The sequence below is a fragment of the Maniola jurtina genome, chromosome 12 (genome assembly GCF_905333055.1).
Source record: "Maniola jurtina chromosome 12, ilManJurt1.1, whole genome shotgun sequence".
Lineage (NCBI taxonomy): Eukaryota > Metazoa > Arthropoda > Insecta > Lepidoptera > Nymphalidae > Maniola > Maniola jurtina.
Genome location: NC_060040.1, coordinates 6,971,399 through 6,994,611, shown reverse-complemented (window position 1 = coordinate 6,994,611; position 23,213 = coordinate 6,971,399). Strand labels below are relative to the sequence as shown.

The 23,213-nt window shown below is 36.2% G+C and overlaps 1 long non-coding RNA gene across 1 annotated transcript; it reads left to right on the top strand.

The window, feature by feature from the left end:
• The first annotated feature begins 6,806 nt into the window (after positions 1-6,806).
• On the top strand, positions 6,807-22,926 carry LOC123870166. Its single transcript, XR_006797021.1, has 3 exons — positions 6,807-6,948; positions 15,346-15,348; positions 22,916-22,926. It is a non-coding gene; the product is annotated as an uncharacterized LOC123870166 (long non-coding RNA).
• The last annotated feature ends 287 nt before the right edge of the window (positions 22,927-23,213 follow it).

The window sequence follows — 23,213 nt, the reverse complement described above, 5'->3', positions numbered from 1 at the left end:
CGATCCATCTGTCCGTCCGTCCGTCTGTATGTCCGGTAGCTTTTCACAACTCAGATATTTTACCAATTCTGACGAAATTCGGTACAAAGATCTAGCTTGCATCTTAGAGTCTAGGTAGGTAGGTCTTAGAGTCTAGACATAGGGTATTCTTTATCCCGCAAAATCAGAGGGTTCCCATGGGATTTTTAAAAACATATCACGGGCATCCTCTAGTACAAAATTAGCAGTGATTTGTTATTTCCACGTATAAGGTTTGGTAAAGTATCACTAGGGAAACATACACTGCTTGTCCATAATTTCTAAGCAAATCGGAATTAATGGTTTTTTTTTTCATTCATATATTTTTAACGAGTACGAGTACTTAGATGTGTTGTGGCAAACACAAATGTTTCTAAACTGCTTGCTAATTGCTTCCAAAATGGAATAGTGTCCTAGGGGAAAATTAATTTTGCACCCCAATCAAAGTTGCCAAAAGTTTCGGGAAGTTTACTATCTACAAACTTACGTCACACGAGGTTCATACCTGCACATATCTATGAACGTGCGTGATGAATATTTCTCATTATAAAGTCTTAACGACTTAATTTCTGTTTCTTAAGTTCCAATTAGACTAATGGTAAGCAGGCAGGAATAGATACGTAGGTAATTCTAGGTTCTTGATGAATATCTTAACTAAATAAATGTGGCAGTAGAATGAATATGTAAGTAATTAACAGTTTTTTTTTTAATTTTTGACTGGCGCTTGGCTGTACCTTGTTGTACAGACCTGCTGGCAAGTGATGATGAAGCCAAAGATGGAGCACGCTTGCCTAGAAGATGCCTTTTCACTCTTGACTTAAAACTGATGCTGCAACGGCGTTGCTAATCCGGTTATAGCGGCTCGGATTAGAAACGAGGAAGCAAATCGCTTCGTATGTACCCGTGGAATTCCAACTACGTACGGATGCAGACCTCGACAGTTGAATGTAACCTTCATTGCTTCTTTATTATAATTTCCTGAGTAAACTATAAATATGTGCCAAAGTAAGAGCAGTGCCATAGCAAAAGCAGTAAGTAGTAAGGCTTTATTATCGTGAAAGAGTTTATAACAGTCGAATAGCAATGAGAAGCAATTGTATTTGTTTATGCAAACGACATTATGCTTAATTGGCTAACTTTCGCAATCGATGTGTTCGTTAAAACTTACGCTAACTTTAAGTACTACGTCCCTAAACTTTGTGTGAATAGGCTTTAGATTGGGTTTTACTATTGGGATTTAAAGCTTACTGAAGCAACTTTGAAAACATCTGTGCGAATGTATGAAAGAGATAAAAAGAGATTTTGTTTAATCTGAAAAACCTTTTTAGAACTTACAATTATAGTAAGACGCTAAAATCACTATTTTAAAAATAAACCTCTGCAAAAATAAACACACGAGCAAAGAATCCAAGTAAAAATTTAAATTTATTTAAAGGCAGGTGTCCAAATCCGATTAATTTTTGACCTTATGACTTTACGGCTCTCAGTTTGCTTCCTAGCCGATATTATCACACTAATATTATAAAGGCGAAAGTTTGTATGTGTGTGTGTGTGTGTTTGTTACTCCTTCACGCAAAAACTACTGGACGGATTTGGCTGAAATTCGGAATGGAGATAGATAATATCCTGGATAAGCACATAGGCTACTTTTTATCCCGGAAAACCAAAGAGTTCCCACGGGATTTAGAGAAACCTAAATCCACGCGGACGAAGTCGCGGGCGTCAGCTAGTTGAAGCATATAAGTAAGTGGATAGGTATGAGTATGCACTGAATAAGTTTCATAATAACATTTAAAATAGTTACCTAACCTACAGATATAGCTAAGAACGGTGAAACTAAAGTTTGCTGATAGCCAACTAAGGGGACTTGGAACAACTTTAGTGTGAGGGCAATTAACTCTCAGAGGAAGAGCCAATTTAATGTCTAGTTCAGTTATCCAGTATGGCGTGGCTGATGTTATGACGTTTTTGATATCATATCCGAATGTTTTACGACGTGTCTTCCGCAGGTGTGCACTTTAGGAAATATTTTCCGTCCAATCGTTTTGTACATCTATTATTGTAAATCTATCTCATTGCAATTTTTTAGATTCATCAACAATGGAGGTTTTTTTGTATTGTAAGTACAGTGGGCTCTCGGAGGTATATTTCCAAATGGAAGCAACAGAGACGTTTGGAAATTTTTAGCGTCAACATTTTGCCAAATTCTTTTTGTCAAACACCATACAAGTAAGAAGAAACATTTGAGAAGTCACCTCCCAGGGTTCCGCATACGATTATTTTTTAATTACATTACAAGTTAGCTCGTGTCTGCGATCTCACCTGATAATAAGTGAAGATGCACCCGATGTGTATCGTACAACCGACACCGATGGAAAATCCTCTCACCACCAACTCGGACCGGGTGGGAGGCGCTCTCCAAGGCCCTTGCAAAAACACAGGGCCAAGCCAAAAAGTGGCCTAGGTATTCTATATTGAACCTTCGTTAGCCCAAAATTCATAGGTTTCCGAATGTGGGTGAACGACGAAACTTGCCTATAAAATATTTTTGAAATTTCCGGTAATGAAGATCAGTTCGCTTTAAGGGGAAGTTAATTGCTCCCCAATCAAAGTTTTCACGAGTTCTCTAAAGTTAGCTATCTTTAATCTTTGGGCAAACTTGTGTTAGTGACGCAACCGTAAATGTTCTAATTCGTATTAAATAGACAAGTTAAATTGGAACAACAGCATTTATTACCCGAGTACGAGGGGGACGTACGTATTTAACAGTTTATGGATCAATGTATTAATTTTTGAAGCTTCATCACACATCAGTTTCCTCGTGATTGCTAAAAACAAGTGTAAATTAAAAATTTATAACACCCCCGACAAGTGAAGGTTACAGTAACTAGAAAAGAGCTGATAACTCTCAAACGGCTGAACCGATTTTCTTGGATTATAGCTAAGAACACTCTCTATCTATCGGTTCATTAGTTTAGGAGCTACGATGACACAGACAGATACGCAGATACACACGTCAAACTTATAACACCCCTCTTTTTGGGTCAGGGGTTAATAAACGCGTTTTATTCAGCGTGTTTTAAACTTTATCCTCATCGTCATCATCAATCAACAAAAATAAATAAATTGGCACAAATGAATTGGGTTTAATATAAAAACCTAAAAAAATTTGGTCAAGTGCGTGTCAGAAGACGTATAAGCTAGGTTTCCGTAAACATGCTATTCGCAAAATACTTTGGCGGTTAAGTAGGTATTAAGTATTTCTTAAACAGCCATTAAAAAAAAAACAGTCGAAGAAACCTACTAAGGGTTTCAAAATACCTATTTAGTGACTCACTGTTCATGGTCAGAAGGTACCCTGAAAATCCATTTTTTTTCATATTTTCAATTTTTTTGTCATTATGTGAATATCACCAACGTACCTATGACAAATATAATAGATTTCTGTATAATAAGTAATTCAGTGTTAAAGATTTTTTTTTGCTTTATAGTTTATATTTCAAACTTTTATATTTCAAATGGCTGTGACTAACATACATAATGGATGGACTATGAGGTTTTACTCCTAAAAATATGAACGTAATGGAGAACCGTAGCTATCCAAAATATATTTTCCAGTCTAACATACACCTCTATTTTATATTTATTACAGTTCTTATCTACTACTATAAAAGTAAAATATGCTTCCATGGAATTTCTATTTAACTCTCAAAGCTTACTGTTCAAGTAGAACTAACGCAGTGGAGAGTTCTCTCCAAAGTTTATTAAAAGTTTTTCCTAGTTAAAATGAGAAAATTTGCTCTTCTACATCGCACTGCAACTGCAAACCTTCCCACATCCATTATCTTTTCATCCATTCTTTATTCATTCTTAGGAATTATTTAATATCTGCCGAGAATCATAGTATAATGTTCGATGTTATTAAAATTCGAAGAAATGAATCCGAACTAATATTTAAATGCGAAAGTATGTCTGTCTGTCTCTGTGCTAGCTTTTCACGGCCCATCCGTTAAATGATTTTGATGAAATTTAGTAAAAAGATAGCTTGCATCCCGTGGAATGACATAGGCCCATTTTGTCCCGGAAAGGCAAAAGCTCCCACGGGGAACCTAAATCAATGCAGACAAAGTCGCGATCATCATCTAGTTAATGTTATTTAAAAACATGAAATAGGTAGAATTAGTACAAGTATTTTCCGTAAAAAAATGTTATTTGCAGTTGCTAAACACCTGCTAGATAGGAAACATCTCTCGTGTTTGACTAGTTTCAATTGCAACTGAAATACATATGTATTTAAAAATAAGTTGGCCAAAATTTCCCGAGTAATTAAGCAAAAATAAAAATAAACGAGTAAAAATGTTTTTTGCAAAAGTAAAAAGACCGTAATCCAAGATAAGTGGATTTAATCATCCTGAAACATATGCTTTTGTTCCCACGAACACTCAACCTTTACTTCGACTTTTTTGCTAAGCGATAAAAGGAATTTTAAAAGCTGGAAAAAATGAAATGATTTTTATGTTTTAAAGATGTAAATGGCAAGACCTACTTTAAACTTTGGTCATCATCTCAATGTTGTGTTGGTATGTGGCGTTTAGTCATTATTACTGTTTAGCCATAAAATATACAGTAAGCGGAAACAGTATGTTCGTCTGTTGGAAGGCTTCGGTCGTGGCTAGTTACTAATCAACCGGAAAAGACGTACCATCAAGCGATCAAGCTTCCACGATGATGCACTATTATACTGCATCATCATTCCCTTAACTGCGATCTCACATTGGAGGTGACTTGATTCAAACCACTTTTTGATACTAGGGTGTAAAATAAAAATCTATATTTAGAACATCTTGTATCCGATATATTATAAGCGTCGCTAACATTGCCTGTGATTGATGGTACCCTGATTGAAGTAACAGAAACGCAATTTGTTCTGATTTTGATTTAAAATTTTCAGTTATTGTTATAAGCATATGCATATGTGGAAATATTGCGACATTTAATTTATTCACAACGTTAGTGGTAATTACGCTTATATTGGATTGAATTATTGCCGCCATTACATTACTCAGTATTTCAGAAACCAAGCAAATGGTGCATTTGTTTCGTGTGTCATGTCACATTTGGACAGATTTATTACTGTTAATGTGTGACGAATAATTGCACTTTATTTTTGCAGTTTCCGTGACTGTAACTTTTTTTTATTGGAATTGTTTTAAACTCTTTCTTATTAGTTTTGATCTAAGCCATAGAAAGAACCTACATGCAAAATCTTAAGTTTCAATTCCCAGCAATTCAAAGGTTTTACATGTTACAGTCGAAAGCCGAAATTTCAAAACATAGCGATTAGGCTTAACCGATCTTCGAGGATAGGTATACCGAGAGCACTTCGTCCAAAGGCAAACACTCAGCTTCTGCGTGACTAGTTTCCGATTCATCCCTGAAATGCCTAAATTTTTAGTCCAAATACAAGACAATTTTATCAATTCTGCTTTGGTCTACTTATGCATTTGGATTATGTATTTCAGTATTTGAATGTGTTTGGACTATGAGAATTTGATTTTACTTACCAAAGCCACAAGTGTTATGTAGGGATACAACAAGAACGTTTCTGTTTGTTTATGTAAACAACGTTAGTAGTTCCGTTCACTTGTTATACAGAAGTGCCCGTTGAATCCACTTTAACTGTTACCACTGTAAACTTTATGTAAATATAAGTTGGATAGCCTTTCACCATTGAAATCTGTAGTTAGCCAAAGCCTCTCAGCAAACAAACAGAATACCTAAAGTCACGGATATTTCAACATAAAATACTAAGTTACGATCTGTACTCTAACTTAGCTTAATTTATATTTATTTATATATATAATTAATTTCACGAGTAAATCACAGTCAAAAGGTAAATTCAAAGTCGTTCTTTTTTTTATTGATAAGAAGTTAAATTAACTAGGCTTCTGATGCGTGTGATAAAATTTTTAGTGAATAGACTATTTGCTTAACCCTTTAAGTTAGAAGTTGGAAATCGATAAAAATTAACTAGGCTTCTGATGCGTGTGATAAAAATTTTAGGGAATAAACTATTTGCTAAACCCTATAAGGAAATTGGCTATCAAGTTTTCAATTAAAATTTCAAGCAAAACATGAAAATTTCACAATTGTGTTTGAAAATCGACTCATCTTTCACTATCAAATACATAGGAAATGCAAAAATAAGTTACCTTTATTGATATGGAAGTGTGCCAATACACAAAATATTCTCTGGAGAAAACTTTCTCTTAAACCAAGCGAATATAAGTACCTGCCCACAAAATGCGGTGGCATCATATAATATCAAATAAGATGTGACTTCTATTTGTCAGGGCAATGTTCACGTTCACTATGTTTGTCTGGAATGTCTGGGATAGAGTAAAACGTCGGAAGAGCTTCATTTTATTTGTCGGTTTACCTTAGACTTTGTATGCAGCCTAGGAGAGACGTGGCACAATTAAAATAAGAGATGTACCTTGTACCTATAGCTTTTTCGTTTGTCTTGTGTTTATGTTGCTAGGTATTTTAATATTTAACAATCTTTTGAAATTTTTTACCGTTTATGAAAAATTCAACGCTGAAGTAGCTATTTTACACAAGTGGGCATTCCACTCTTGTAAAATATAGGTACCTATAATGTCACAGTAAAATTGTAAATACCGTTAGGTTAAAATTTAACAGAATCAATCTCGTGAGATTGTAAACGTCGAAAGATTGTGAACCTCTCTATTGAGAGATCTTAGATAATATGTCGTAGCGAAAGTTTAGTGACTAGTGAAACACCTGATAATATTACCCAATAGAACCTAAGTGCCCACATGGGTATTTATGTTCTAATCTAACCTAGCCAAACTTTAGATTTTGGCGCCCTTCTTCTTCCTCTGGGATTTTACGATTACATCGAATGAGGTCTCTTGCCGGTTCTTCTCGGTGGAATCTTCTTTCCGAACCGAGGTAGAGTAACAGTATAAGAGACACTAGTTGTGAAATAAATAAATTTTGATTTTGATGATGATTTTTTTAAATAATAATATTTATTCATTCACGAAAACAATTATACATCTATAAAATTCAGTAAATTAATACAGTAAATCCTCAAGAATATCTTTATGTGTATTTACTATGTCCTATTTGTATACAGAATTACTTGAGAACTTAGAATTTATGATTCTATGTAGTAGACAAATGAACATCGCAAGTTTTCGCATTCTCCGTTATGACCACGATCATTACACGGGTATTTGCACGAGTAGGTGTTTGCTCACACGCGCCTGAGTGATTGCTCTCATTATATTACTCAGTCACACAACCCCTAAGCATACGTGACAGACAGACAGATTTATTGCTGAAAATGGGACCACTTTAACGAATTATTACGACTTAATTACAAGTTGCGGCCTACAATAATTATAAACTCTTGTGGGTAATTTTTGTAATATATTATGAACTATATGCGCTTAGTGGATGAGGGAGGCGATGGATCTTGTGTGGTGGCGCGCTCTTGGGAAGGCCTACGTCCTGCCGTGGACGCAAACAGGCTGATTGATTCTCTGCTGAAAAGCTCCATAAGTGTACCTGTGTATCTGTCTGTGGCATCGTAGCTCCTAAACTAATGAACCGATTTTAATTTAGTTTTTTTTTGTTTAAAAGATGGCTAGATAGAGAGTGTTCTTAGCTATAATCCAAGAAAATCGGTTCAGCCGTTTGAAAGTTATCAGCTCTTTTCTAGTTACTTGTAACCTTCACTTGTCGGGGGTGTTATAAATTTTTTAATTTACACTTACAGTTACTAAAAACATCAGTATAAAAGTCCTTATTGATTTTAGTTTCGTTTTCGCAGCAAACATCACATATTATCTTCAAAATCGCTAGCAGAGCCGTCGGAGCATGCAAGGATTATTTAAATTGAGGAAAGGTTAGGTTTGCGAAGCTCTCAATTTTCTCAGAGTGCTTGCCGAGGTTTAATAAACTCTCGAGGACGCGTACATAACAAAGTAATTGAATTTCGGTCGTTGAATTTGCCTAATTATATTCAAATCATTGACGGTACTTACCTACATGTTTTTCTAAAAGTTTACAGTAGGTAATTCGTTCGCAAAATATCTATCTTTGAGTTGGAATACCTAATGTTCTCACACGTTATATATTTATAGAAATGGTTCTGGACCTTTCACAATTTCTCTGATGCATTGAGCCTAGTATTCTTAAAAGTAGGAAATCAGGTTTGGTTTTCTAGGAGGCTTCGGCCGTGGCTAGTTACCATGTACTGACAAATAGGTACAGCCAAGTGATTTAGCGTTCCGTTACTATTCCTCGTAGAATTCGACTCACAATTTTAATTTTCAGGAACCCTGGATAGTTTTTATTTTATAATTTACGGTAAGTAGGTACTAAATAAGTATGTAAATAAGGCGGAAGTTGCTGTAAGAGGCCTACGTGTCGAAAGGACACGCTGATACTAAAATTCTAGATAAATATTTAAACTATCAGCAATTAAATCGTGGTAAAAATAATAAGTTACTTTAACTCTCCTTCAACCTTACAGCTTTTATAGTTTATTTATACAATGTTTACACTTTACACACATGGTGAGAGAAGGGCTGGACGAAACTAAGGGTTGATAATTTTATTACAGTCCCCTAAAAAAAGGCGTTCAAAAAGCATCTAAATTATCGATATATCAGTATTATCGATGATATTACTAAGACAATTTCAAGCCTAGTGTAGATTTATCTTACCGTTTTACCGCCGGGTCGGAAATTAGTGTAGATAAATGTGAGCACAGCCAACAATCTCTACGTGCCAGATCGCGGAAACAGACATTTTCGAGGCTGCAGCACATAAATCGTGATACAAACATCCAGCTCCCAGTTCCCACCCCCATACAAGTTTAATGGCATGTCGAATCGCTGTGAGTAAATACGAGCAGCGCGACGCGTAATATACTTGTGCAAAAGTTCTGGTGTTTCTTTTTTACGATTTCTTTTCATGCACTTTTAGTTATTGCATCGCAGCTTGTTGTCAATTAGGTTCAAGATTTAGATGCATAATAAAATAGGAACCTATTAAGAGGGCTCTCTCCGTCACTCGTTTCATACAATCGTAGTTCCAATTTCATTTGAATATTAAGCAACCAAAGTCCATGAAATTTTGCAGACATATTCTAGAAACTAATATCTATGTCTGTGGTTTTCCAGATTTCTGTTAAAATATTCGGTTTCAAAGTTACGCGGTCTTAAAAAATTTCATACAAATCTTTCAGCCCCTGTAATTTTAAAACTACATATTTTTAGAAAAATCTAAAACACCACAGACACAGATATTAGTTTCTAGAATATGTCTGCAAAATTTTATGGACTTTGGTTGGTTAATATTCAAATGAAATTGGTACTACGATTGTATGAAACGAGTGACGGAGAGAGCCCTGTTAATAGCGCATGAAAAGAGTGTCCTATCCTGGTAAGTGTGCTGTTGGTGTGATATTGTCCATATCATAAAGGCAAAAGAGTTTGTTTGTTGCTTTGCTGTTATCCTTCAATCAAGTCGCAACGCAGCAACGGATCAATCCCAAACGGTCCAGTCCAAAACGGATTTTTGTATGGTTCCTTATAATTACTATTCCTGCAATTCTTGAGCAAAATCTCAGGAATAGGGAATAAGTCTCGGCTTGCAGGGAGCGTTAGGCACCTAAGTCACTCAGGCTTTTGAACAATTTCTACTTGTCTACCTTGAAATTAGTGCACTTTATACCTACGCGATACGCGATGCGCCTCTAATTTGAAGTTAGCCAGGTGAAATTTTCGCCGAAGTTCAACAGCTCGGCAAATTAGCTATTCCGGTTTTTTGTAGGTTTAATTTCTAAAGTTATATACTTAACATAAATTCATTTCTGAATTTTCTGTTTCATTAATTATGTAAGCTAGCGCTTGACTAGCGCCACCAAATAGTATGATGCAGCTTAAGGTTGAGCGCGCCTGCCTTGAAGGTGTCTTTTGAAACCGGGACTGTTTTGTTTACTCGTATAAGGTATTCCGACAGGGTTTTCCGGAAAATCACACTCTATTTGGGTTAATTTTTATTATGATTAACTGCATCATTGGATAACCCTTTCATTTGGCCTACTTCCTTAAAGGCTTTTCGTTAGGATCAACTTACGGTATTATTAAATGCTCAACCAGTTCATGTGGATTACATATTGAATGGGCAACCTGTTCTAAATTGGGTTTGCAACAGAGTAACACTTTCCTACACTAAGCACGGTAGGTAATTTGAAAAGATTGTTAAGTGCTTTCAAAATATTAAGGAACCAATATTATGGCTAGCCGGGAAACGGGGGTTTAAATGTACAAATTAAATCCGTTACTGTGTAAACTAACGTGATAGGAGCGCTGTTGAGATATAGCTCGCTTTTTTATTTTTCTTAACCAATGAATTTCCCAAACCATTTTTGGCGGCAAGCCAACTTTTACACAAAGCCGCAATCTGATCTCTGAAATTCCTTTGAGATTAAACACTGTGGTACCAAAATTAAAAGAGAACATGACCAAAGACTTCTTATATTATTTTCTCACATTTTATAGGCGAGTAGTTACAAGAACGTTATATTAAAAAGCCCGTATGACCTATTTGCTTTAAGAGTAGTTAACGTTTACACAACTCATACTGACTTTTTAATTCTATACAGAATTATGATATTAATATTTTTATGGACGACTGGCTTCAGCGGACTCGTCTCTGCAATCTCTGTATAGCGTTCAAAGGCCTTTGTGAAAATTTACAAGTAGAAAAATATGACACCAGAGTTAATGGAAAGCCAAATTAGTACCTATGAACTTTCATATGACGATGTCTGGCTGCCTATTGAAAATTGTCACCGTTAATCTAACCATTTCTATTACGTTATTTTGATTGAATTCTGTGTACATGCACAAACGTTAGAGCATCGCACCACGGTTTTCAGGTAAGTATCTACTTGTTGTAATTTTGTGAAAGTGCATCGGGTATTCGAGTGTAAAGCACTCTGCCTTAATTTTATCCGATTGCAATGAAAACAGATCCATTTGGCCTCTTACGACACTTTGTGGGGAAACTTTGTTCGGGTAAAATTTCATTACCCGCTCTTGTATATCACGCCAATAAAGCACATTCTATCAAAGATAGAGAAGAACATTGGTTACTATGTAGTCAAAGTGAAGTGCAGAGTGAAAGACCGATCCACTTACCGCTGCCATTATGCTCAAATGCCTGCAATAATTAAAAACCATTTTCTTCTGGTTATACATTATAATAATTGGAACCAAAAATGTGTCAAGTGCTAATTGGACTCGCAAAGAAATGGTTCCGTACCATCGTACAAGAAATAAAACTTTTTAATTTTTTATAATGTTCATGGCGGTTATTTTGAAATGAGTATTTGTTGCTATAGGGGCAATAGAAAAACATAATTTCAACTTTTTACCTTATTAACGTTTACCAGATACAGTCCGCTGATAGACGGACGGACGGACGGACGGACAGCGGAGTCTTAGTAATAGGGTAAATAGCATCTTCGGGTACGGAACCCTAAAAACTAACACTTATGTAAGTAAGTTTTATCTTCGTTAGTATTTTATTTAGTTTCGTCACGGATATAAAACAGTTTAGTAATTTTGATGGTGTTTTTTTTTTCTCAGTGCTTAAGCTTTTAGAATAATTTACAGGCCGAGGGCATCGAGCTTTCATGACTTTTGCTACGCTGAAAACGTTGTCGCTCTAATAGTCCTAAGGTCTGATCCCGGACACGCACCTCTAACTCTTCAGTGTTATGTGCGTTTGCAATTAAAACTTAATTTAACGGTGAAGGAAAACATCGCGCAAGAGAAAAGCTGCATGGAATTTTCCATAATGTTCTCAAAGGTGCGTGAAGTCTGCAAATCCACACTGGGCCAGCGTGGCAGATTATGTCCTAAACCCTTCTCAGTCACCCAAGAGCAGACCCGTGCTGAATTATAGTAGACACCTAATGGTAACTGATCGATCTTGATTTTTGAAAATGCACATTTTCTACCCAAGGCGTTCGATTGCCCTGTGTGACTTTTCTAACTAGTTTGTTAATATAACAATATAGCATAGCAAGGCCATTCCATTATAGTAATATGCATTAAATTGCAGTCAAATTGCGTTAACATCACTAGAGCAGAAAATAAAAATAGTTTTCAAGCGGAGTTTTATAAAGCGTACATTGTCTGTTGTATGAACGCAGTAAGCTGTATGAATTCCGAATTTCTACGTCTTCATATTTTAAACTCAGAATAATAAATTCAGGGAACTCTGCGAGATGCAGTTAAAAAGAAAATAAAGGAACATGAGAACAGCAAGAGCCTGCAAACAAGATTTTATTCCTTCTTCGAGAGCGTCTTATTTTAGTGCTACCTACTCAATCTTTGGAAAAACAAATTCGAGCGACGACGGGCCGGGCGGTGCTGTTTCTACGACCATGTTTAAAGTTCTGTACCCAAAAGGAGCCAGCGGGACCCTATTACTAAGCCTCCACTGTCCGTCCGTCCGTCTGTCCGTCCATCCGTCCGTCTGTCTGTCAGCGGGCTATGTCTCGTGAACCGTCATAGAGAGTCAAAATTTTCACTGTCGACCTAGAATCATGAAATTTGACAGGTAGGTAGGTCTTATAGCACAAGTAAAGGAAAAATTCTAAAACCGTGAATTTGTGGTTACATCCAAAAAAAAAAAAATTTAGTAATTTAGAGATAAAAAGTAGCCTACGTCCATCCTCGGGATATAAGCTAACCCTGTACCAAATTTCGTCAGAATCGGTTAAACTGTTGGGCCGTGAAAAGGTAGCAGACAGACAGACATACAGACACACTTTTGCATTTATAATATTAGTATGGATCAAGTTAGCCCTTGATTGCAATTCACTTATTGGTGATAAGTGACGATGCAGTCAAAGATGGAATCGGGTTAACTTGAAAGGGGTATGGCAGTTTAATTAAATCCATACACCTAATCGATTTCTGTGCGGCATTGTTTACCAGAACGCTTAAGCGCTTGGTGGCAAATCTTTGGCAGTATAGATACGACTAAAGCCTCCTACGAGATCACGTTTAGAAACAAGATAAAATGAGAAAGTTTAGAAATTATGTATATAATATTTTAGACCTCTCACACATAAGAAACAAGCGTTCAACCCTGCGCCAGGTTGGTGGTTATAACATACCAAGAAGACGCTTAACTATCTTCCCGCTTAACCGCTTACCACCCGTTACTGTCATGAAATGTAGCGTATCACGTATGTTACTATTCATCCCATTTTTCTGCTTCAGGGACGCTCACTGCACTGAGAATCACACAGTCTTTTATCACAGAATAAAAATTACTACCATTATCTACCTCCTCTGTGTTTTTCTCGTGGTTGAAATCGAATGGACCAGTTTAGTTAGACATGTGAAGAACGGATGATCTGAACTGGACCTTAGTTTTAAATAAGAAATGAAAAGTTAAAAAAGAAAAATATTTATTCAGACTTGGTGTGAAAACTTGTATTTCAGCTACCCAACAATTGATAAGTTTCTTTCTTACCCTTTATTACGTATTGTTTCTTTTTACTGAGAAGTTTGTCATTCCGTCTTTATTTTTAACCCCCGATTAAAAAAGAAGGGTTTTATAAGTTTGACGTGTGTATCTGTGTATCTGTCTGTGGCATCGTAGCTCCCAAACTAATGAACCGATTTTAATTTAGTTTGTTTTTGTTTGAAAGGTGGCTTGGCTTGATCGAGAGTGTTCTTAGCTATAATCCGAGAAAATCGGTTCAGCCGTTTTAAAGTTATTACGTCTTTTCTAGTTTCTGTAACCTTTACTTGTCGGGGGTGTCATAAATTTTTAAATTACACGTCTTGTTCATACTTGGTCACGAGGCAATAAAAATTTCTCATTCGAACTGTCTCAAACAGATTTTCTGATCCATAATCTTGTGTAGATTAATAAGTGTAATAATACTAGGTGATGCCCACGACTTCGTACGCGTTTTTAAAATTCCGTGGAAACTTTGATTGTTCGGGGTAAAAAATAACCTATGCTACTTTCTAGGTCTTTAAAAAAATCACGTTGATCCGTAGCTCCGTTGCGACGTGATTGAAGGACAAACCAATAAACCAACAAACAAACACACTTTTACCGGTGGTGAATCACCACTGGTGATAAAGCTTGTTTATACCAGCCTAATGTACCAAATTGCCTTTAAATATAGTCGTAACATACTATCAACGGCTTTTTCTTACAAAAGCACTGAATGATACTTAAGGAGACTCAGACCAGGTCAAGTGTTTCTCGTCCGACATTATTTTTCATAATTATTTTTAGATGTTACCTACTTGAAAAATTATATTATTCTTTGTAAAGCGTTACACACATTTTGGTCTTACTACCCGACTACGAGTAGGTATATCAGTGTGACCACGGCCTTAAAGAAGGTGGCTTGATCGAGAGCGTTCTTAGCTATATTCCAAGAAAATCGGTTTAGCCGTTTGAAAGTTATCAGCTCTTTTCTCGTTACTGTAACCTTCACTTGTCGGGGGTGTTATAAATTTTTAATTTACACTTATTATATAAAACAAAATGATTTTCTTTCGATAAACTCTTTTATTTTCTCTTAGTAGACTAGCACTTCAATATTTAAACGAGTAAGAGGATAAAATATCTACTTAAGGCCTTTATAAATATAAAATGATTTCCACATTGGGGAGATCGGCGAACGCCTCTCAATAGCTCTCTGCTGGGCTCGTGTCGAGTCGAGAGTCTCGTCTCCTTTGTCCAGGGACAAAGGGCTTATAATCTGGAGCGACAAATTTTTAAACGTTTACCCGAAATGCTTCCTTTGTGTAGGTCAACAGAGATTAGGCGGCGTTCATACCGAAGAGGCAAATGGATGGCTGCACAATACATAGGTATATCCATACTATCCATGTATACACCAATATTACAGACATAAAATTGTGTGTCTGGTTATCTTTATATCTGCTAGCATCTCATAGCTTACATGTAAAGATGATTTGAACGGGTACAGCGATAGCTTGCATCCAAGGCTACTTTTTGTCCTGGAAAATCAAAGAATTTAAGAAAAACCTAAATTCACGTGGATGAATTCGCGGGTGTCTTCTATTTGGTACAGAGATATAGCTTGGCTCTTATACATGGATAAGTATAAGCTACTTTTCATCGTTTTTCATCATTCGTTTGAAAGTTATCAGCTCTTTTCTAGTATTCTTATAGAGGTTTTTGTGTCGGGGGTTTTTTAAATTTTGAGTTATGTAGTGTGTATTTTTTTTTATCCGCACCCGCACGTCACTCGCGCTATCTCGCTCCGGGTTAGCGTCGGGACCGTACGGGTGTGCGGGGCGTACCCACCCCGATTGCCATCTCGACCTGTCGCGTACTATAGAATATTATGACTTCTGTGTACGTAGTCGTACCTATAAGTTGGGATCTGCTATAATCCAAATAAAGCTGACGTAGGTATATCTTTAACTGTATCTGTTTAGTACCTACTAATTGTGATTAATAATAATTATACTTTTATTTAAATATAGCTCCACGTTAAGAAACAGTTAGGACGGTTAATATCAAGTAACAAATTAATGAGGCCGAATATTATTTTCCTCCTCTTTGCCGAGTAATAATATGTGATGAGTTCGTCGAAAAACATCAGGTCAATATCCCGACCAAGCAAAAAATTGAGATCATATTAAGAGTAGGTAGTAGATACTTATATCTTCTATATCTATACATATAACAAGTGTAAATTAAAAATTTTCAACACCCCCGACAAGTGAAGGTTACAGTAACTAGAAAAGAGCTGATAACTTTTAAACGGCTGAACCAATTTTTTTGGATTATAGCTAAGAACACTCTCGATCAAGCCACCTTTCAAACAAAAAAAAAGTAAATTAAAATCGGTTCATTCGTTTAGGCGCTACGATGCCACAGACAGATACACAGATACACAGACACACAGATACACAGATACACACGTCAAACTTATAACACCCCTCTTTTAGGGTCGGGGGTTAAAAAGAAAAGCTGACTGACTGACTGATTGACTGACTGATCTATCAACGTCCGCAACAGCTCAAACATCCGCTAAGAAAGGATTTTTGAAAATCATTTTTATTTAAAGCTTTTTAGCTGAAGTAGTCATTGCTTGGTATCTAAAATATTAATTCACCACCAAATCCACACAACTTAGGAGTGCAGTACCTACCTTACAGTCTCAGTATTAAAGATTTGGGACTTGGATTTCAATAACAAAGTCTATGCTCGTCATTTCGAATATTATTTCACCTGGAACAGTTCCTGAATCCCAAGGGTTTAGGAGTGCTGACATGATCAGGAATGAGGAGTTTGGACTTGGAGTTTAATCATAAAGCCGTTTAAGGGACCACCACGGAAACTTCTGCTGTATGGATGTATGGATGTTTGTTACTCTTTCAAGCAAAAACTACTGAACGGATTTGGCTGAAATTCGGAATGGAGATAGATAATATCCTGGATTAACACATAGGCTGCTTATTATTCCGGATAATCAAAGAGTTTGGGATTTTGTAAAACATGGACGAAGTCGCAGGCGTCAGCTAGTCTTCTCATATAACAAGAGGCAAATTATTACACTCTTATGCATGTAGATATATAGATAGTTTTATATCCAGTGAAAAATATCCTCAAATAACAGTAATGGGGTCATCTGTTTCCCTGTTCTGCGCTGTACAATACGAAATGAGCTTGTCTAGAGGAAAACATGGTGGCAATATCTGCCACCATAATATATACCATATATTATAGGACTATGCGATCGTTCATGAGTTATAATACCTAAGTGGCTAATGTGACTATTTAGGTGTTGATTAAATTGCTAATTACATAAAATATAGTAGACTATTTACATAAATGAACATAAAAATAATTGAAAAATAGTTACAAAAAATTGGCATTCATTGGGGACTGCTGACAGAAATATATTAAGAAGTAGTGTTTTTTTTTTGGATTTTCCAATTAATTGTAGTAGGTATAAAAAGTTGAACAGGAAAATATGCCGTACAAGACTTGTCAAAAACTTGAATGTTTTAGCGCTCTTTATTGCATTGAATCCAAGCGCTAGTCTGTAGATTAAAAAACAAATAAATAAATAATACATTCACATTTCATAGTAAGTATCAATATAATTATAATCAATGAGTTATCAAAGATCTAATCGTAAGCTTCTAACAGTAGAGTGTTGAATTAGTTTCAAAGCACAACAGTCAAGATATTGCCCCTAGCCCCTATCATTCAAGGTAATTCCCATCAGATAGTTAATAGCGTCTTAGTTTAGAATTTTGTGAAACTTAGGTAGGTATTAATCTGACACGAAATTCTGGTGAAGTCTACTTGAACAACTCTATCAAATTGTTTTTTTTTTTTCGTTTCGTAGGTACTATTTTCTTTCTTATACCACTTAGTAGTACAAGTGTAAATTAAAAATTTATAACACCCCCAAGTGAATGTTACAGTAACTAGAAAAGAGCTGATAACTTTCAAACGGCTGAACCGATTTTCTTGGATTAGGTATAGCTAAGAACACTCTCTATCAAGCCACCTTTCAAACAAAAAAAACTAAATTCAAATCGGTTCATTAGTTTAGGAGCTACGATGCCACGGACAGATACACAGATACACAGTTACACAGATACACAGATACACACGTCACACTTCTAACACCCCTCTTTTTGGGTCGGGGGTTAAAAAATCTGATTTTCCAAACCAGTGGTAGATCGTTAGCCTTCAGTCTCCATGAAATCAATATTTTAGATTTTTCTATTGGCAGTAGAGGCTGTCATTTTGTTATAGAGTTAGCTTCTTCCATCAGTTTTGCCTGTGAGAAATTCCGGTCAGCCAGATCTGGGCCTAGTTGTCCAAAATTGGAATAATGTCTAGAAGTATATTTACGAGCTGTAACTGCATCTCTATCGTTACAGGGTTTTTCTGCTTCACGCAAAACAAATGAAAAGATAAACTATAATATTAAATGTTATCTGAATAGAGTTAATTTTTTAGAGTTCGTATGTACGGTAGGGGGATCTCCGAAACTAATAATCCTATCATAAAAATTCTTTTACCGATAGATAGAGCCATTATCCCTAAATGCCTTTAAATTATATTTAGGTAAGACGTATCGCGGACAAAGACGTGCGCAAAAGCTAATACTAATATTATAAAATATGCGAAAGTGTGTCTGTCTGCTACCCTTTCACGGCTCAACCGCTAAACAGATTTTAATGAAATTTTGTACAGACTTAGGATACATTTCGGGGAAGGATATAGGCTACTTTTCATCCCAGAAAATCAAAGAGTTCCCACGGGATTTCCAAAGACCCATCCGCTTAACCGATTTGTATGAAAGGTACCGAGGTAGCTTGCGTCCCTGTAATTGACATAGGCAACTTTTATCTCGGAAAATCAAAAACGGGTTCAATCTTTAAAAACCTAAATCCACGCGGAGGAAGTCGCGGGCATCTCTAGTAGTTTATAAATGTAAAAATACTGTAGTTTACTTCCAAATGGTATAAAGCTTAATGATAGCAATTTGGATTAGTTGCCGAAGTAAATTACCGCTCTTGGACGTCTGGTCGGTTTTGTGGCACCACTAATACCCTCTGACTAGCTTCACTCTCCAAACTATCTGATAGCAATGATTTATAGGGTAATTTATAAACCACTTTTTATGTCGGCATCTTACGCAGTTTTTTTGATAGCGATAGTAATCTAACCCTGAGTATCTTCTCTAAATACGTATTGATGATGTGGAAAAATAATATTCTACGTGGGTTATTACTTATACTTAATGTAAACTGTATACGTTTAATTAAAATAATATATTTTATCAAAATATCCTAAATGTAAAAGTCCTATATATGTATAAAAGTTGAAAAAAAAGAAAATCCACTGGAAAAGTCAGACATTTGAATGGTATTTTTGAATGTTTTGATCATAATCATCTTTATTTCATATATTACATCCATTTGGTTGTTTTATTTGTTATCTATTTTATTTGTCTAGATGCCCACTCATAAAACGAGTGCATGTGCAAACCAACTCAGTGTCTCATAAATGGATTCTAGTTTTTCAGATAAGGTCTTCAGAATACTGTTGGAACTACCACGAATTCTGTTCATATGCTTTTTTCCTCATAATTCCGTAAAAATCATCGGTATGAGCCTCAGCAAACATCAGTGACGCACTGCAGAACCTCGGCAGCTCCATCGCCTCCATCCATTAATATATTGGACACGCAGGTCGTTGTAGGCCCTCTGCGTATATATAACATCCACAGGCTACATTTTATGAACTATGAAATATTTTCAAATCATTCAGATTCCAGTCCAATTGTTTCTGGTCGTAGATAACCACACTAACACCTACTGTAGTGTATGAATAATGAATGAGATGAGGGGTCACAAGTTCAGTTTCCTCTTAGTATTAGCTTGAATTTGTGAACTCTTTAATATTAGATATGCTTAACGAATAGAACCTAAATAATACGAACCAATGGAATCAGTGTCATGCACAAAGGGATACTTGCCCCTGATTCGAGGTAATGGTTTTTGTTTCCAATTCGTGCTCTAAATTCGATCTCAAAAGCATACCTATGCGTGCAATTTGTCGTTTACAAAATGTCCTGAAATAACAACCAAAAACTCGTGCAGTTAGAGTTGTATTTACCTTATTTCAGTTGAAGTTCTATTTATTTGCAGCGTAGAAAAATATTTACTGTTATTCAAGGCAGAAACTTCTTTCCCGAGACGCTTTTGCTCTCTATTTTGAATAAACATAGATAATAACTGTTACCTGCTAACTCTAGCAAATGTTATTTTTAAAAAAGAAAACGTATCATAATGCGAAGGTAGTTGTAAATTGATAATGAGTTGAAAAATGAGAAATCACCCTAAACCTGTAACACCCACTACTGTTTTAAAAAACGATATAAAAAGGAACATATTCAATGACTGAATTTGAAGTTTTTTTTGGATGGGTAGGAAAAATTTTGAGATCACGTCATCAACATGCTACTTTTAATATAGCCACGATAGCTCAACGGTTAAAGGAGCGGACTGAAATTCGAAAGGTCGCCGGTTCAAACCCCCACCCGTTGCACTATTGTCGTACCTACTCCTACGCTCTCTTACGCTTAATTGGAGGGGAAAGAGGAATATTAGTTATAAAAATAAACTTGGCTAATATTCTTTAAAAAAAAAATTGCGCAGAGTCCCTACCGATAGATGAAAACTAAAATTAATTATGAAATACTATACACACTATTACAATAAAACTGTATAACGACACACACTTATTTCAAAGTCTAAGGTTTTTACTTCTGTAAACCCACCCCACTGACTGCCAATTTTTCATTCTAACTTTTTTTTTCTCAAAGTTGGTTCTAGACACGAGATAGTAACGCTAGACAAACGTGACGCTTAGGCCCAGTATTAACAGATGTACCCAACAAATCACCAGAATAACTAATCTGATATGTACCCTTTTTCCCTCATTGTCACCAGCCCTGATTAGGTTACAATAATTCAAATCTACTTTACCTAAATAACTAAGTACTAAACGTAACCTTCGTACAAAACTATCTAATTTTCTAAAATAGTTAAAAGTGTAAAGTGTCTACAGTCTTAAATAGGAACTTAGCTATATTATGTGCAGTTGCAGTCTGTTACTTAAAGTTACATTTATTGAATGCACTTAGGCAAAGTGACTGTACTTTGAAAGGACGTTTTACTTTATCACCGTAATGGCGCCCAATCTAAAAGCCAGTAAAAGCTTAGTGACCACTCAGCTGTATAAGTTCAACACAACTTTGTACTGGAATTGAAAAGGTTTTGCAATGGAGTGACATGTTTTTCTCCCACTTGCTCGGAAATCGGTTCATTATTTAAAAATCCGGCCAAGTGCGAGTAAGACTTACGCAACGTTGGTTCCGTACTACAGAAGAAGTAAAATGGTAAAAATCACATTTGTTAACGAACCGCAACACTAACTTTGTTGTTACTGTTAATATCGAAAACACTATGCCAGTTAGAGCGTTGCTTTTGTTTTTCTTGTAAAACATAAATAAACTTCTATTGATTTTTCGATTAGTAAACTTCGGAGATAAGGGCCGGGGGAACAGTATTTTTACGACATTTTGCACGATAAATTAATGTGCAGAGCTGAAACACCGCTAATCGCTGAAACAAAATTAGGCTGCTACATACGAGTAGCGTACGAGACTGATCGCACGAAATAAATAAACTATAACTTCATATAATAAAAATGAACAACACAAATAAAATATTAGTTGCAAACTGCGCTATTACCCGCACCCGTTGTTGACAGGTTATTTTGTTGGCTTTATAGAGAGTAGGGTGGATGTAGGTTGTCTATAAATAGCAACGAATTCATCGTCGCTTGCTACCCACGTCTAGGGCTCTAGAAATACTAACTAATTGTCCCTAAAGCTATAATTATATGCTACGTATATTTATCATCATCATTTAAGTCTGCGGACGCCCACTGTTGCATCACCCGCCCTCCCACTACTAAGAAGCAAAAAAGCAAGCAGTACATACCACCAACACAAAACACCACACAAATATTTGAGAACACAATCAATGTACGTTTCACTCCGATACTGGAGCATTCTCAGGATGCGTAGACTTCACAATGCAGACTTTGCTATTGTACCTATATTGCGGCGTACAGGGAAGGCGGGCAGTGCATATCGCATGCTGCACGTTGCACATAACATAAAACTAAAAATCATTTATTGAAAGTAGGTTGGTACTATTGCACACCTTTTGATGGTCAGAATTGTTAGATTTGTAGATGATATAGTGGTGATAATTAATAACGTAAACTTAAAACTAAAGAAAAGGGTTTCAAACGCGCCCAGGTCTGAGAAGAGCCCACAACAAACTCAGCCGGGTAAAGCCGTTTCATAGAGAGGCAGAGAATGTGTCTGTTTGGGCGGATAAGAGCGAATTAAGTTTGTGGTTCCTTGAGTAGCTTCTGTAGGTATCAGTCACATGAGTGATGAATGGTGAGCACAGAATTTTCATGCTACAGATAATAAGCTATCCGTCAATCATAGCAAAACTGACATCAAAATCTATCGTCTAATAGACGCCTATGAGATATTGAGGCTTGAACCTATTGCCAAGCCAATATTTCAGTTGCCCGCAATATGTTTCAGGAAATACCATACAAGAGGCTCGCGATGCCCGGCGCGTTAGCCTGGGGTTTTATTCGAGTTATGAAACTATGCGAGCCAGTCAAGTACTTCGAGCGTTCCCTGGGGAGATTCCATATTTAAGTACCTACTACTTGCTTTTGTGAGTTCACGCTTCAAATTTAGTTTAGTACAAGTTGCCTTGTTTATGTCACTGATGTCATGTCTTTTCATTGAATGAGCATTGAATTCATTGTTTTAGAATTCATTGTTTCTAAATGTTTTTTTTTTAATTCAGAAACAATTTAGATCTCCTTGATGATCTCACCTGCTGGTAAGTGATGAATGATGATATGGCCGTAGATGTAAGTGGGCTTACCTAGGTCAGGTATAGCAGTTTTTATTATAGCCGTAGGTACCCCTAAATAGTTTCTGAGCGGCACTATACCGGAATGCTAAAACGCCACGGCTTTGCTGGTAGGGTTGTAATTAGCCACGGCTGAAGTCTACAGAATGCCAATCTAGGAATTATATTGCAAAATTGCCCTGCTGGTAATCCAATCGGGATCTGCCATTAATACCAACCTCACCGCTGCATCAGGAGCTTAATCGTCATCGTGAGATGGAAATCATTCAAAGGAATGAAATCTCTCTGCATTGTATTCCTCATTGCTGAGGGTCGTGATTCATGTCCATTAATCACATAATGACAGGACAGGGTTTACGACAGAGAACTTCTACCAATACGTCGAGGCTTCGAAGTTACTAGCAGGCGTCAAATGTTAGTACATTTGACGCAGGTAGTCCTAAAGTAGCCCTATTCTGCTTTGATTTTACGTCACCACAGCCTAATATATTTTGACATATCGTCGATTCAGAATCAAACTGAGAGTTCCTTCACTTTAGTTCACTCTAATAAGAATAATAACAAGTGTAA